Source organism: Anarhichas minor, unplaced genomic scaffold (genome assembly GCF_050575085.1).
Source record: "Anarhichas minor isolate MPS153535 unplaced genomic scaffold, ASM5057508v1 ptg000003l, whole genome shotgun sequence".
NCBI lineage: Eukaryota > Metazoa > Chordata > Actinopteri > Perciformes > Anarhichadidae > Anarhichas > Anarhichas minor.
Window position 1 is genome coordinate 7,304,965 of NW_027466449.1, and position 15,845 is coordinate 7,320,809.

Sequence of the window (15,845 nt, forward strand, 5' to 3'; positions counted from 1 at the left end):
TGAATAATTTTCTCTTCTAAAAAAATAAAATAAAAAGTGAAATGTCAGTCACAAGTTCTCAGAGCCAATGGGTCTTTTACACAGTACTTCATGACTTCTTACAGCAGGAGAAGCACCGGCGTCAACATCAATCCCAGTGAGCTGTGACAGTAAAATCAATGTTCCTCTGTGAAAAGACTCTACGATATAAACTCTTATTTCAGAAGGAGGAACCTGCAACTGTTTTTGCATTTTTTTTCTTGATAAATGACAAATTGCTTACTAAAGGTTTTTGATTTTCAGTTGATTAATTATGTGATTGTTTCTGCACAAGTCCAGATGAGCCCTCATATTAAAGCCCTTATTTAGATGCCAACTTCTTTCCTCCTAAAGGCGCTCTAGGGCTTAACCAGCAAACCCACTGTCCTTACTTACAATGTTATTCCACTTATGTAATTACATAATCCTCCCCGTTGGAGCAGTTGGTGTAGTTGCTGGAAAGTGATTCAGTCTGAAAATACACTTTTGCTGCCAGCGGAATGTTGTTTTTGCTGGATTTAGAGCAACCAACAAGACCCTTTATCGATGCACTTGGCTTACACGCACATTTTATCTTCACAACACGGAGGAGAGCGTACTTAAATGTGTCCCTGGAACTGTTTATGTTATGAACCCCAGGTTTTTGGCGATCATTATTGGCCAAAACGTCGTTACCTTTTATGAGAAGTCAGTGATGAGTATCTGGCTGTCTTTGTCCCCGGCCATCTGTGTCCACTTAGCTTCCTATTGCATTGTGCATCAGCTCAGAGTTCTAAGTTCTTTAGTTACAATCCGCACATTACAGGCTTTGTTCTAATGCACATTTATTTTTGGTTTCTTTTTAAATAACACATTATTTTAACATTTTAAGTAATGACATTGATAATGAATAAAAAGTAATTGTAGATAAGGGGAATCTAAAGAAAAGTAACTCCCGTACAGAAACACATGCATGCACATCAGCAAGAAACAAATTAAAATAAGCAGATACATTCAAACAAGGAGAATAAAATACACTCGCATGGCTTTTAGCTCATTTTCTTTTTCCACATCCAATCAGCTTTTGAGGACATGACAAGTCAGTTTTTGTATCTTTTTTTTTCAAACACCTGTCTGTATGTATATTTATATGTCCATCACACCTTCCTCTGACACAGTATCCTCTTATCTCTTTCTGATTTATATCTGTTGTGCTCTCCATCTCAGTACTTCTTTCCCTTTCTCTCTGAACCTCCACACCCATGCATCCATTTGCTATATTGCCTCCGTCTCCTTGCTTTTCAAGCTGATGTCTCTCTCTCACTCACTCACTCACTCACACTCTCTCTCACACACACACACACATTCTCTCTCTCTCACACACACACACTCACATTCTCTCTCAAACCGGAGAGTTCCGGTTTGACTTTTTCTTTAACATGAAAATCTTGCTATGAGGTAAAACAATGAGAGAGAGACATGAAAGACATTATCTCTATTGATCGTTCTGAGTAAGACTTCCTTCAAGCGGGATGCTTATTTACTTCCATCTTCCACTTGCACCTGCCTTCTAAATAATACAGTGTTGGTTTATGTTATAATTGCTTGATCAGAACAGAGGCTGTAGAGATGAAATGACTCGGGGTTTTCCGACTATGCATCCCATGGACCGTTAAGTCCTAATAACCTCCTGTTGATAAGGTAAAGTCTGTTTTCTTACTGTAAGACTGCCCTTATGTTGCCTTAGCTAGTTAGTTTAGTGCCCAGCCCAAATGGATTTAAAAGACACCAAAAAAGTACTGTTGCATTGATGAAGCCTTTGTAAGACATTAATATAACGTCTTACATTACAGTGCAAACAAAGAGCTTCTGTTTCTACTAATTTCCTACCTTTCCTAAGAAATAAAAACCACCACATTTGTCTTCTTTTCATTCCTTTCTCTTCAAGGTTCTTCCTACTTCGACTACTTATTTAATGTAAAAAAAACAAACCCAAAAAAACAACTTTGTGATTCCAGATTAATCCATCATAGTCATGTCCACCTCATGTTCTTCTCCAATCTCTCACCCACTTTTTGTCTCCCCTCCTGGCGGCCATCCAGCCACAGTTTTGACCCTGATCTCTCAGCCTTTCTTCAGCCGTCCAGCCCCTCCTGAGGATAACGGCCGAGGTTCTCACCTATCTAAACTGGCTTCATCAATCATTATTCCCATGCCGTCTGCTCCCGTGGCAGCTTTTGTCTGCATGCCTGGCATATCCTCTGGCACCAGCGGCAGATGGGCACGCTGACACCCTCGGGTTGGAAAGGCACAAAGAAAAACTACAGCAGCTCGGTGGGAATAGAGGTTTTCTGACTGGACATGGTGCTGCACTGCTGCCCCAATTACCTGAATTGCGTACTTTGTTTCTAGGAAGAGGTTTGGAACGATTGTGTCCGCTATGTGTCCTCATGTCCGTTTCTTTCTTTCTCTTTTATTTCAGGCACAGATCAAAACTTGTGTTTCTTGGAGGGGTCAGCGCTGCCCAGTTTACTTGTGAATATGTTATAAATTAACCCTTAAACTTCTAAGTACAAACTCAAAAACAGATGTATTGTACAAAGTGCTATAAACATTTGATTAAAAAAGATCAGTTAGATGACTAATTAAAATGATTATTTCAATATATTCCAACAAGAAAAAACCACGCAGGAGGGGAGGTGGATGATTCACATGACTTTCAATCAGTTTGAGACCAGTGTTATTGTCCCAATGTGTTTGTCAGGTGTTTTCAGTATTTATATTGTATTTTTGTTTTACTTAATTGGTTTTGTTGCCTCAACCTAAGCACGTGTTTTTGTTTGAATTCACAACGTTAACCACGTGTTTACTGCGACTGCGCGCTGGGATACCCAGTGGGTTAGAAAGAAACGCCAAGAGATCGGACAAAGCGTCAGTATGAGACGAGCTGGAATGAGAATGTGTTTTCAGTATCTTACTGTTGCTTGTTAGCTTGTTTGCGAGGTAGCACTAAGCATAAAGTACAGCTAGTGTTGGAGCATCATTAGATTTGCAAGTATTTGGTCATAAACCAAAATATTGGACTGACTATAATTCTGACCTGATGGTGCCAGATGAATCAGAGGATCACCAAAGTTAATTCATCCTGAGGCGAACATGAATGAATGAAAATGTTATGGTAATCGATCCAATAGTTGTCAAGACATTTCATTCAAAGCCATGAATGTCAACCTCGTGGTGCTATAAGAAAAGTCAGGGGATCCCCAGAATCAGTAGGATTTATCATCCTGACAGGCCGACATTGCCACCCAGACAACCATGCCACTAGTGTGGCTAATAGAAATTACAAAAAGCATAGTTGTTTCTACTAAACACAAAAAAAGATGAGAGGAAAAATGATACCGTTAAGACACTATTTGAAATGTATGTATCAAAGTACTCCCCAAAGAGAGGGGTAAGCTTTTCAACAGTCTGCAGGCAGCAGTGGGAAAAGCTCAGTGAGTTTCGGATTTGAACTGAAAGCATGGACTTGAAAAGAACAATTGTTTAGAGGATCTAAAGGGTTCTGGAGGTGGAATAAGGGACTTCGGAGGTTTAAAATATAAACTGGTGCCAGTCCATGCATAGCTTTAAAAGCAAGTCGAGGAAGATTCACTTTTGTATCGCTGGATATTGGATGAGCTGGAGGGGAAATAAGGCCGACTGACAGAAACAGTAATCAAGTTGCAAAGAGATAAAAGCATGGAAAACAAAACACCTGCAGATCTTTATCATGTGTTCTGGATCACAGTCACCAGATGACATTTATTGTAACACAACAGCAAACACAGCCAGACATCCCCTGGATTACCCAGCCCTTTATTACCTGGAAATCAGGGCATCTCTGCATCTTGTCTACCCCGCCCCCCAGACTCCGATAAGAGATGGCAGTCATTTCTCACATATTCTTATTCACCAACGTTACGTAACATTCATCCCAGTCATGCCTTTGATTACACTGTAATGAACTGAAGCCCAGTTAATGTCTTAATGGCAGAATGCATTAAAAGAGCTTATGGAAGTTGAGCCCAGTGGAGTGTAGAGATTACCAACACAAAACCTCCTCCGGTCATTATTTCACCTTTGTAGTCTATTAGATCCTGCGGTGCAGGAAGAGAAGGAGGGAAAGGGGTTGTAGGGCCACAGGCTATGTGCTCTTTGCTAATGTACACTATATGCATTATTTTGCTTGGCACTGCATGCATGAATATAAAAGCAGCAATAAGAGCAACTGGACCGCTAATCCAGACTGTATATAGGAAGGGAAGACGAGGACAGAGGGAATAGATAGACAGGAAGGAGGAGGGGGGGTACAATAAAGGAATGGTCAGAATCCACAGGGAGTGAGGTGAAGAGAGAGTGAAGGAGGGAACAGAGGAGGAGGAGGAGGGAGGGAGGCAGGCAGAGAAGAAGGGTGATGTCACCTCTAACAGGCAGCCAATGAGAGTCAGGGAGGGAGAAAGAGAGCGGCCGGAGGAGGGTGTGTTTTTCTATCACTGCAGCATCAGCAGAGAGGAGAGGGACGCAATCAATTTCATAGAGAAGAGGAAGAAAAAGGCACAAGTAGATAAGGAAGAGAGGGGGGAAAAAAGACGCAAGGAGTTGCCAGAGAAGGTAAGAGGATATGTTTTGGGATGAGACGCACAGTTTGTCATTGAACAGAATGAGAGCGGCAGAGAACTGGTAAGAGGATTAATTAGGCTGTTAGGTGGAGGTGGCTTGTTATGGAATTGCACCTTTGCCTCATCTACCATTAACAGTCAAAGATAACAGTCTTGTTCATGTAAATTACTTCAACAGCTATTTTTTTAAATGTCTCCTCTCTGGCAATTTGTCTTATTCCCATCAGGTGTGTTGATGTTTAGGAAACTATGAAATCGCAGCTATTTCAACACACTGAGTTTGGAGAAAAAAAAGAATAATTACACTGATTACAAAACAAATCTTTATTTGCGTGATAGTGGGGGTTGTGATTAATTATACTATATGCACTGCATCACTTTGAACTGTAAAAAGAAATTGTGCGTCTGGAAGCCAGGTGTCATGAATAACCTGTTGGTGCAGATTACTTTTCGAGAAAATGTTTTTCCTTTTGTTTTTGCATATTCATCTTGCTGATTGAACATTCAGTGCATTGCATGCAACAGGGTCTCCTCTGACATTAATATTGAATATACAGCAGTGTTTTATGCCATTGCATCGCGTCACTGAACACTTTATCGGCCAGATTATGAAACCATTTTACAATTTGTTATCTGATACGTCTAAAGTTGATATGTGTATAAAAATGTATGTGATTTGGATTACTTGCCTAAAAAAAAATAGATTTTTAGTTTGTGTAGTGTATTGAACAGTTGCAAAATCTTCAGACAGCCCTTCTTTACAATTTCCCACCAAATTTGAAAAATATATAATGCACTTTAAATCGGCTCCTTTGCAAATAATATTACTTGGTGCATTTTTCCGCAAACTGGTGGTTATTTCTTAGGCAAATGATATGCTTTGCCTCTCCTGCTGCCATGCTACTTTAATTCATTTTCTCTCCACATTCCCCTCCCCCAGCTAATAGCTGAGTGGCTTAATTTTAAGTACTGCCCATGATTGCAATGTGCTACTACGATTTTCCTTGATGTGGAGGATGTAACTCGGCTGTATAGGGGACGGCACAGCGGAGAAACACACAACAATTTTCTAGTCCACCAGTCTTATCTCCTGCAGCTGCGGTAGGTCTGTTTTTTTCCAAAGCAGAGTAACCCAAAACTACCGACCTTGGAGGGAAGAAAGACAAGAATCTAAAAAAGAACTGGAGGAAGGAAAGAAAGGAAGAGAGATTCAGATATCAACAGGAGTCAGAATGAGTGGGATATTTATACGGGAGGAGATATCAGGGGAAGTGGAAATAAGGGTGGGGCAGTGCTCGCAGCAGACTATGTGGAGGTGTGCCCATGAAAAGGAGGCACTCACCTGGCTCCATGCCATGCAGCTGCCTGCTGTCACCCTCTGTGGCCTGTTACACATCTGGTCTACCCAACAGCAGAAAATAGACAATGTTCCACCAGTTGTGTTAATGATGTAGAAAAATGTAGTGCCAAAAGCAGCTGCTAAAGACTCTACGCTTGTTCCGCCTGTAGGTTGTTTGTGCATGTCTGGTGTTTTGTGGTATACCTTTGTGCACTCTTATCCTAAAGATATGACCAGATACACAAGTATGTCTGCTCATGTCATGTGAGTGCTAGTGATGTACTGAACCTACACTCTGCCTCCCTCCCTCCATGCCTCAGTAGCCTGCAGCTTGTCCCAGATGAACCCAGTCTAGGGACTGGAGGGGAGGGAAGGCACTGCGCCTGACAATGAAGTGTTACCATCTGTACAACATCCATAAACATACTGCACTGCACACGTTCACACAATAGATCAAGATACAGCTGCTGCTGAAGAGGGCGTGTTGGAGTGAATGAGTGTGTGTGGGTGCGTTGTGTGCGCATCCTCACCGTGGCAGCAATGCCCCAGAGAACCACTGCTGGGGACATTACCATACTATTTAATGCAGTAGGGTTTGTATGGCAGTGGTGGCCCGGTCTCTGCACTGTGTTGGGAGCTGCTAGTGTAGCAGGGATGTTGTTGTCGGAGTAGCTGGCTAGACTTGGAGTGTATGATTACTCTCGCTACAGTATGGTGCAGAATGTAATCTCCCCCTGGACACGGGCTGGTTAATTGAGCTGTTCCATCAAAGACATGGGTGGAAACGGGGATTTATGTGAGGAGAGGAGGACAGAGAATGGAGAGAGAGAGAGAGAGAGAGAAAAGGCAGTGGAGGATGGTGTAAGCAACATGGAAAAGAAAACGGAGAAAGAGAAGAAAGTGGATTTCCTTTTGAAATGCAAATCACTTTGCATCCTTTAATGCGTGTTCACTGCTATTGGTATTGAAGAGACTAGAGAGAGAGAGAGAAGGAGGGATCACGTAGGGGATTGCAAAGGGCAAGGTCACAAGGGAGGATGGGCCGTAGCAAAAGAAAGAACCATAGAAGTGAAAGGAGAAAAGATTAAAAGGAGGATTCTGATTGACGAAGATTAAAAGGGAAAAGCCCTGCAATGTATGGTCAGATCGTTGTGCTTTTTCTCTATACATTTTTATGGAATGAAAATGTCAGAGTCTGGCCTGTTTCCAAATGCCTTTAGTCCTGCAGTTGAAGTGGAGAGCTGGTGTTGTGTAGGAGGAGAGGAGAGATCTGCTCTCATTCTGTTCGGAGCAACTCCGGGGAAGAGCAGTGCTGCACTGGCCCTTCCCTCCTCAGCCACCTGTTATTGCCTCAGGGCATCTTTGCTAGGCATCCTGCTCGCCAAACACAGATATACCAACACACACACACATACACACATTACCGCCTCTGAATAGGCACAACTTCTGAAACTCGCACACAAAAAAAACCTCTGCAAATAGGCTACACGCTGCAGAGATCCTGTTGCAGTGCGCCAAATTAAGGATTCTGTAATGTTGCCTCCCCGGCCTGATTACTTAAGCGTCTGCTACTGATCAAAGAGCGCACTTTCCACTTTTGGGGATTCAGCCATTAAAGCAGCGACAGGGTAAAATAAGGGTTAAGAGAGAGAGAACTATCTTTTAGACTGAAGTGTCAACAATAACCGTTTCATCTCTGGTTTCCTTTTTATCCTCCTTTGAGAATTTTAGCTGTAAAGTTACAAACTCTAAATCGGAGATTCAAAGGCTTGTGAGCGAACTCCCTTGACTCATCTTCCAGTGTGCGTACGCCTTTTTAAAGTCGTGCTTGTGTGTGCGCAGAGGTTGCATGTGCACCTTCAGGAGGCTGTCAAGATGGAGAGTCAGTCCCCCTCCTCCCCCCCACCGGTTGCAGTTTGGAGGCTGTTTGATTTAGATGGTGCAGATGGGAGTCAGCTCGCTGGGTGTCAAGTGGGGGGGGATCGTGTAGACATGCTGTCAGGTTTTGGTGGAGAATACATTGAGGCGATTTAGGGAGCTACGGGTGAGATGGATTGACAGGCCAGCCACGGGTAAATGATTAGAGAATTGACGAGGAGGGAAGGAGGCCAGCAAAAAGGGAGACTGGAATTTGCAGAGGTGAAATGAAGCAGGCAGGGAGGAAAACCTGAAGATGGAAAGGATTGATTTAAAAGGCAGCAGGATGGTACCGAGATGGTGAAAAGGATAAAGGCTGTTATGTAAGCTGAGACAAAGTGGAAGAAGACTGTCATGGCAATTTCTCTGAACCACCTTGTTCCAGCTGTCATTTAAGAGTCCTGTTCTCTGCATAGACAGCTAGAGCAAACCTTTCAATCCATTTTTCCTTTTACCGTCTCTGTCTCTGTATTCGTTCCCCTACTCTACCCGCCATGCAGCTTCTTGGTTTCACTTGTCATATCAGTATTCATGCAGTGGTGGACAGAGAAGCTCACATCAGGGTCTTAATCCAAATAATGACTGAGGCTCCTGATCGCGGTTCCCAGACACACAAAGACTCGTAAATCCAGCCCTATTATACAGTTGAAGCCGTGATGGAGGAAAAGGGCACAAATAGAGGCATCATGGAAATGAATTTAATTTGGGCAGAGTAAATTACCTTATTACAGCTTTCAGAAGTGATGGTATGAGAGTACAAATTGTAGATTTCCCATGTGTGACAAATATGATATTGGTGGTTAAAATTACAAAACTGGAACCCCATAGGGGATATTACTTGAAACCAGGACAGAAATTAATTACTGCCAAACCAATAATGCAATTGGAGGCCCCTATTGGAAAAATCTCAAATTGAGGAAATAAAAAACATAATGCATTCTTTATTACTTTATTTTATTATTATCGAGCAGAGAAATGTCTAATATATAGCAAATATATAAATCTACACATAATGATTATGAATTAGGGGAGATGTGGATCTCCATGACTGACCTGGTCTTTGCCTCCATGATGTTGTCCTCGTCCTTTTTCTGTCTCTGACAAAATCATGTCTTTGTCCCAGCAAAACGCAGAATTCCCCTCAGTAACTGGACCACAGTCAGCTCTATCAGAAAGGCTTTATTGTCCACATCAGTGACTATAATTGGACTAAATTGACCCTTTGTCCAGTGTGTTTCCCAACTCCGTCTATGAAGTGTTCTGTTGATTTTCAAAGATGTTTCTCTGCGCATTTGTGTGCGTGCATGACTCACCACTAACAGTAACCAGTATGAGATGACCTCATGAATGAATTAACCTTACATAAATTACCAATGTTGGGTTATTCCCTTTCATTTGTGAAAGATGATGTCAAGTATCCGATGGCCACATTGCTGAGATACAGTAAGTAAGTCTAGCGTTTAATGGCTTCTGGGTAAAATAGCTTCACTATTAAATCATGTGCTACCGTTTCTGTTTCCCAGAACGTTATTAATGCTTTAAAGTTTTGCCTCTCAATCTTTCTACTGTAAAGCTCTTAGTCATTTAATTTAATACAGAAGTTTGTAATTCTACTTTATTCTACCTTATGTAATTTACAACAAAGCGAATTTAGCATCAAGAACATTATAAATGAATAACTTTCTCTGTTGTATAAGCTGGTTTATTTGTTCAGGACAATATCTCAGACAACTTTGACCATGACACCATTCTGGCTTTGATTACATTGGACAGGCTGTTTATTAAGGGGACATGACAGCATTGGTTTACAAATTTATTGATTTGTTGCTGAGAGGCCCGCTGCATTTTTAATGAAACTTGTGGGCATGATGTATCTCAGAGCTGGAAGATACTTCTGCACCGTTGCTTGACATCACACTGCTCCACTAAACTTTTTTTTCCTGTAATCGTTTCCCCGTGACAATGTGTCTCAAAGTCCTTGGCATGACTTTCATTCTGGCTGGGAATTTTTTTCCCTTCGCCAACACTTAAACTGAGGAAAAAAAGATTTATTCTGTCAATAGACTGTCAATGGAAAAGCAGTGATCGGCCACCCTTCAGACGTACAGGTGCATCTTTTGCACAGGTAGTGTTTAACAGTCATCAAGTTAAGTCCAATTTATTTCTATAGCACGTTAAAAAAAACACGAGCTGACCAAAATGCTTTACAACCAAAGGCAGAATAAAGCACGACTGTTTAGTGTGGAGGCTGGCAGTCTCTGTTTCACCAAAGTAGATACATTCTGGCACTCAGGCACTATCACATTCAAGTAGTTTCCATTTCCATTTGTGTTTCTGGAAGCCTGGACTGGATTGAAACATTGAGGCTTATGCCAGAGCACATCCAGTCATTTGTAGCATCACAGAAGCACTCAAGAGTTTACTGATCAAGATGATGTTCCCTGGAATCTTGTGCCTCAGTTGTAGAATAATTAAGTCTTCAAAATTGAACTGAAAAGAGGGGAAGCAATGTCTGGTACGTTGCTGCCGAGAGACAAATAGTCGGGAGAGCAGACATTCAAAAACTGTGTTCTTTGAGGCATTAGAGTTAGCGTGCTGAATTGAATGTGACTGTTAGACATTGACTGAGTGGCACACGTCACATGTGAAACACAGTGTGGTTTGATAGTGTTCTGAATCCATCTAAAGGCTTATTTATTTGGACTGTTTACGTTTATTGATTTTGTTTCACTTGCCTCTTCCCCACTCTATAGCTACACTTCATTTGAATTAACCATAAATGAAATAGATGGGGCATGAAACACAAGCATCCACGCACGCTTGAACAGACGCAGTGGCCTCAAGTACTGCAGGTGACGCAAAGGAAACAGGCTGTCTGTATTTGTCTCCTCTGCGCGTCTCGATGATGTTGTGACTGTAGTTTCTAGCAGGCCCTTTATCTGCTGTGTCAGCCATGATATATTCATTAAGGTTGGATTACAGAGAGTGGGAGGGGATCAGGTTTTGAGTGGGTTGTAATCCCCCATACACTGGCCTAATTTAATCTCACCTACTGTGCCATCCTATTACACACTACGCCCACCCCACGCGTGCAGGCACTGGCTGAAGGAGAGCGGATGAGGGTCAGGCCAGGTTAAAACAGGGTAATGTCAGACAAGAGGAGGCATGGAGACAAAGAGGGAGGATTGTAAGAAAAGAGCTGCAGAGAAGGGAAATTGATTATGAACAGCAGGAGAGATTTGTGCAGAAGTACAGAGAAACTGTAAATGTCAAGGAGTAAAGAAATGTCAGCGACGAAAGTGTAGACAGATGAGAGTTCGAGAGGTGTGCTCGTTGAGGTTGTTGTTTATGCGTAAGAAGAGTTGTGTTGCTTATTTCCCCTGTAAGCAGGCAGCTTCGCCTTTCAGAACGCATATAAGGACAATTCTTAGATGTCTTATGACTTATTATATATAGAATATAAATAAATTTCCCTCTTTCTTTTGTCATTTTAGCCTGTATTGAGAGTGACAGTAGAGATTGGCAAGAAACACGGGGAGAGAGAGAGAGGGAAAACGTTTTCATGACCGTAAAGATCACGTCATTTTCTCAACCCATGCACGACTGCAGAATGCCTCAGCTGCCGATGGAACAGATTATTATCGCCTCTTGCTTTCTCATTAACGCCATCATAATTATAGTTATTGCCATAGCATGTGGTGTACTATATTTCACCTGTTTGGTTTTGTATGTATGGTATTTGTGTCATCATCTTTCAGTTTGGATAACTAGTGTGCCTTCTGCTTAATATATATCGGGATGCCTCCCCCATCTCATTATATTTATTTGGCCAAATTGCAATTAGTTTGCATGTCAGGGAGACTGAACACAGTAAAGTAAGGGTTTATGTAACATATTATGCAGTTTTCTTTACAATTTATGACCCACATGCCTCCTTATCTGCTCATAGCCAGAATAAACGAGGCCATGCTAACCTGCTACAGACTCCACGCGCTACCTGAATAGATGGATGTCTGTGAATCTGTTCTTGTTGGCCTCTTTTGAATGCAGACTTTTAAATCAGGTTGATGTTGGAGTTGTTTGAGTTTGCTCCCTGAACTGATCAGGGGTAATTGGGCATGGTGCTACAGAGAGCCCCCCACAGTGCCCGAGCTGCAATAATAAGACTCTATATTTAGCTATAAAACTATCTGTTTACATCAGCCACCATGCTCTGTTGCACAGCGGGAAGAATTAAGCAACTGTATTTTTGTGGCCAAACTTGCAGGGCACACTTTATGTGTCGCAATTTTTGTGAATCATTTGTTGAAATCTGTGCTGAAGAGAGGACCCACTGATGTAGCAGAAAGCGATAAGGAGACACGGGGTGAGGCTTCTTGTTAATACGAGGAAAAGATAAAAGGCACAATCCCCAAGAGAATACACAGGAGCAACAAGAAGGAAAAATAGATTTATTCAAAGGGGCAGATGTCACATCGGGGGAAGGAGGGAGATGAAAAGAGAGAGAGAGAGAGAGAAGACGAAGAGCAGAAAACAAACCACGTGGAGATAGCAACAGGAGAGAATAGACAGAGGGCCCGGACATTGTTAACAAGCTTAACGAGGTAATTATACACATAAGAAAAGACCCCACCCTCCAGGCCTTACACGGTAGGGTGGGGGCAGGGGACGCAGGAGAGAAGGTGGAATACTGGGAGAGAAAGAAAGGAAGTTTATTATCAGTAACCTTTTAATAATGTTGTAGTTATAGTGTACACTGTTATAGTCTGATTCTGCTCAGGGCGACAAGCAGGAAGTGTGAGAGTGTGGAGGTTAAGATGGGAGGACAATGTGAGAAGATAAAGAGAAGAAGATACAGGGAGCAGAGGGAGATGGGAGGGTGAAGGATAGAGATCCTGTAGCGATTAAAATGTCAGCGCGTGCAGGGGCAGATGCACACCTGCCAAGCACACACACGCACACACACACACACACACATATGTAGCTCACCAGCATCTTCTCAGGCTGTGTACAGAGTGACTCTGTGACGCTTATTAAATAAGGAGCACAACCCCAAACACACATAGAGCTGCCTACAGACTGAACTGACGGGATGAAATCAGCACGTGTTCAGCTGGGATGACTTAATTCTCAATGTGTACCATTTATCATCCATCTTTAAACGTCTTTGTAACTTATTCTCTCTTTCTCCTTCCTACTCTCCTTCATTCTCACCATCCCTTCAGTCTTTCCATTCCCCCTTCCGTCTCTCCTCCATCTAGTACTCCAGAAAGTCTGTGTTTTATTTATGACTGTGTAGTGAACACTGCTTTGACCAGCGCTTGGTTCAGAGGGGGAACAAACAATTCAACAGTAAACGTTAATGACAGGGCTGTTATAGCCGTGCGGCCGCCAGACATACTGTTCTCTGTTTTTTGGCCCCTCAGCCTGTCTGCGGTGCCCGTCCGCCTCCACAAGTGACAGACAAGCTGGTTTCTCCTTTCAGTTTGAATAAAAGAAAAAGACTCTGAGGTGTTTGAGAAAGGTTATCATGAAAAAGCTGTGTTTGTAGGCTAGTGCTCGCTGGCAGGCGTTGCTGACATGCTGTGCGGGTGTCCTATAAAGGAACCAGCACGATCAGCAGGTTTTAAGCCATGCTATCATGGGATGGAGATGATTTAGATATATGCCACCATAGCAGGGCAAGGTGAGTTTATTTATATAGCACATTTCTGCAGCAAGGCAATTCAAAGTGCTTTACGTAAAAAACATCAAAAGATAAAGTGCAAAAGAAACCCATTATATGTGGACATTTAAATACAAGTTAAAGCAGTCATTAAAAATCCAATATAGAAAATAAAAGCTAAAATAGAACAAGACAGGTATAAAAGGCAAGAATAAAAGTTACAGTACCGCGTAGGAAGTTATTTAATAAAGGCAGCGGAAAACAGAAAAGTCTTCCCCCTTGATTTAAAAGAACAGAGAGGTGCAGCCGACCTTTAGTTTTCTGGGAGTTTGTTCCAAATATATGGTGCATTAAAACTGAACACTGCTTCTCCGTGTTTAGTTCTGACTCTAGGAACAGACAGCCTGTCCCAGAAGAACTGAGATGTCTGGAGGGTTCCTGAGCTTGTAGATTGAAAATGTATTTTGGCCCTAAAACATTCAGTGCTTATATTTTGAAATCAATTCTTTGACCGACAGGAAGCCAGTGTAAAGACCTCAGAAAGCAGGGGATTGAGTGTAGACCTGATCTATTATGTTTTTCTTCTGTGAAGCACTTTAAACAGTTTTTACATATGAAAGGTGCTCTATAAATAACATTATTACTATATATGTTTGACTGTAGGAGTATACACTAGAGTATCAACAGCTGGCCATGAGCATCTTTGTTTTGTGTGTCTACAGTAGAGATGTGGATTGTCAGACCTTGTTGGCCTAACTCTATGAAAAGCTCATCAACCGGTTGTTTAGCCACAGGGAAAGGTCACCACAGCTTCCTCTGCATCTCTGTGGCCGCTCTCTCAGTTTCTATCTGTTTTTCTTCTGCCTCCCTCTCTCGCTGGAATTGGGGCCGAACCCTTTCTGTCATCTCTCATAACTGAAGCAAAACGGGAGGCAAAAAGTGAGATGAGAGAGAGCGGTGGAGTTGTGGCCACAGCGGGGGGCTTCAGTGTACGGGGCAGTACCCCAGGAGGAAGAGGAGGGGGGAAGAAAAGATGATGCAGGAGGAGGGGAGCGAGGAAGAAGAAGCGCAGTGGAGCTCTGCAAAACAATATAAATAGAGAGGCGATGAAACCGCTTCCTCCATTATTTTTTTGCTTATTCACTCTGTCTGCCTCCTTGAAAATATAAAGACAGATATACTTGTCACTCTTTTTAACATTCTGACGGGCGATCTCACACACACACACACACACACACACACACACACACACACACACACACACACACGCACACACACTAGTTGTGGTTGTCTGTTTACTCTCTTTCATATTTCGCCTTGCTGAAAATTGCGGCGCATTCTGGAAAATGTCACGTCCTTGATCTCTTTACCACTACACACTGGTGTGTGGAGGGGCTGTGTGGAGACGGGGGGGGGGGGGGGGGGGGATTTGCAGTGACAGGGGTCTGCAGCAGAGACGGGGCTGTGCGCCTCAGATAACACTGCAGCCTTTGACGGAGCTTGGCCCTCCTCTGTTGGAGAGCACAAGCCGCCCCGCCTCAAATAGATGTCCGCTGCGGACTCCATTGGTAATGATTGGATTTAGTTACAGAGCAGAAATGGTTTGCTGATGATAATGATAACAGATGCGATGGGAGTTAGTCTGCCACTTAGAGTCGAGGGACTGTATCGATGCTGTGCCAGCCTGCAAATTTCCCCTAAGACTGGACGGTCTCTCTCAGGCTTGATACAAGTTAATGGCAGCGGTTGATAGAATGCTACCTGTAATTGCATTGTGTATGATGTTGGCTAGGAGATTTTAATGAAGATGTAGTGCAGCGCGGATGGAAGACAATGTTCCATAAGCTTCTTTCTATAGGGAAGGAGACGAAGACTGGGAGGGAGGGAGGGGTGGGGTAAAAGAGTTCAGGGAGAAAAAAAGTGAGTTCTATACTGAGGAGTGAGAGGCAATCGGCAGGGAGCAGCGAATAGAGAACAGAAGTGAAAGAGATAGAAGAGCGCAAATAACAGACTTTCAGCAAAGACGACAGTCAGGAAGGAGGAACTCTTTCAAGTGTGGGGAGCATAGACATAACAGGGGATGGAGAAAGCCAGTGATGGGGGAAGAGCAGGAGATGGAGACGCAGGAGACAGGAGATGAAGGTAGAGAGTATAAAGTAGAGAGGCAGAGAGAGAGAGAGAGAGAGGAGAGAGGCAGAGAGAAGGGAGGTGGTGGGGTGGGGTGAGAAGGATGAACATGTAGGAGGGGGAGGGGAGAGAAATAATT

General features: G+C 42.8%; 1 protein-coding gene across 1 annotated transcript in view; it reads left to right on the forward strand.

Annotated features, from left to right (window-relative positions):
- Window positions 1-4,555: 4,555 nt before the first annotated feature.
- Window positions 4,556-15,845, forward strand: part of l1cama (L1 cell adhesion molecule, paralog a) — a 37,690-nt gene continuing 26,400 nt past the window's right edge. Inside the window, exon 1 of the mRNA XM_076090959.1 lies at window positions 4,556-4,650. The gene's annotated coding sequence lies outside the window, so the exon portion shown is untranslated. The remainder of the gene's footprint in view (window positions 4,651-15,845) is intronic.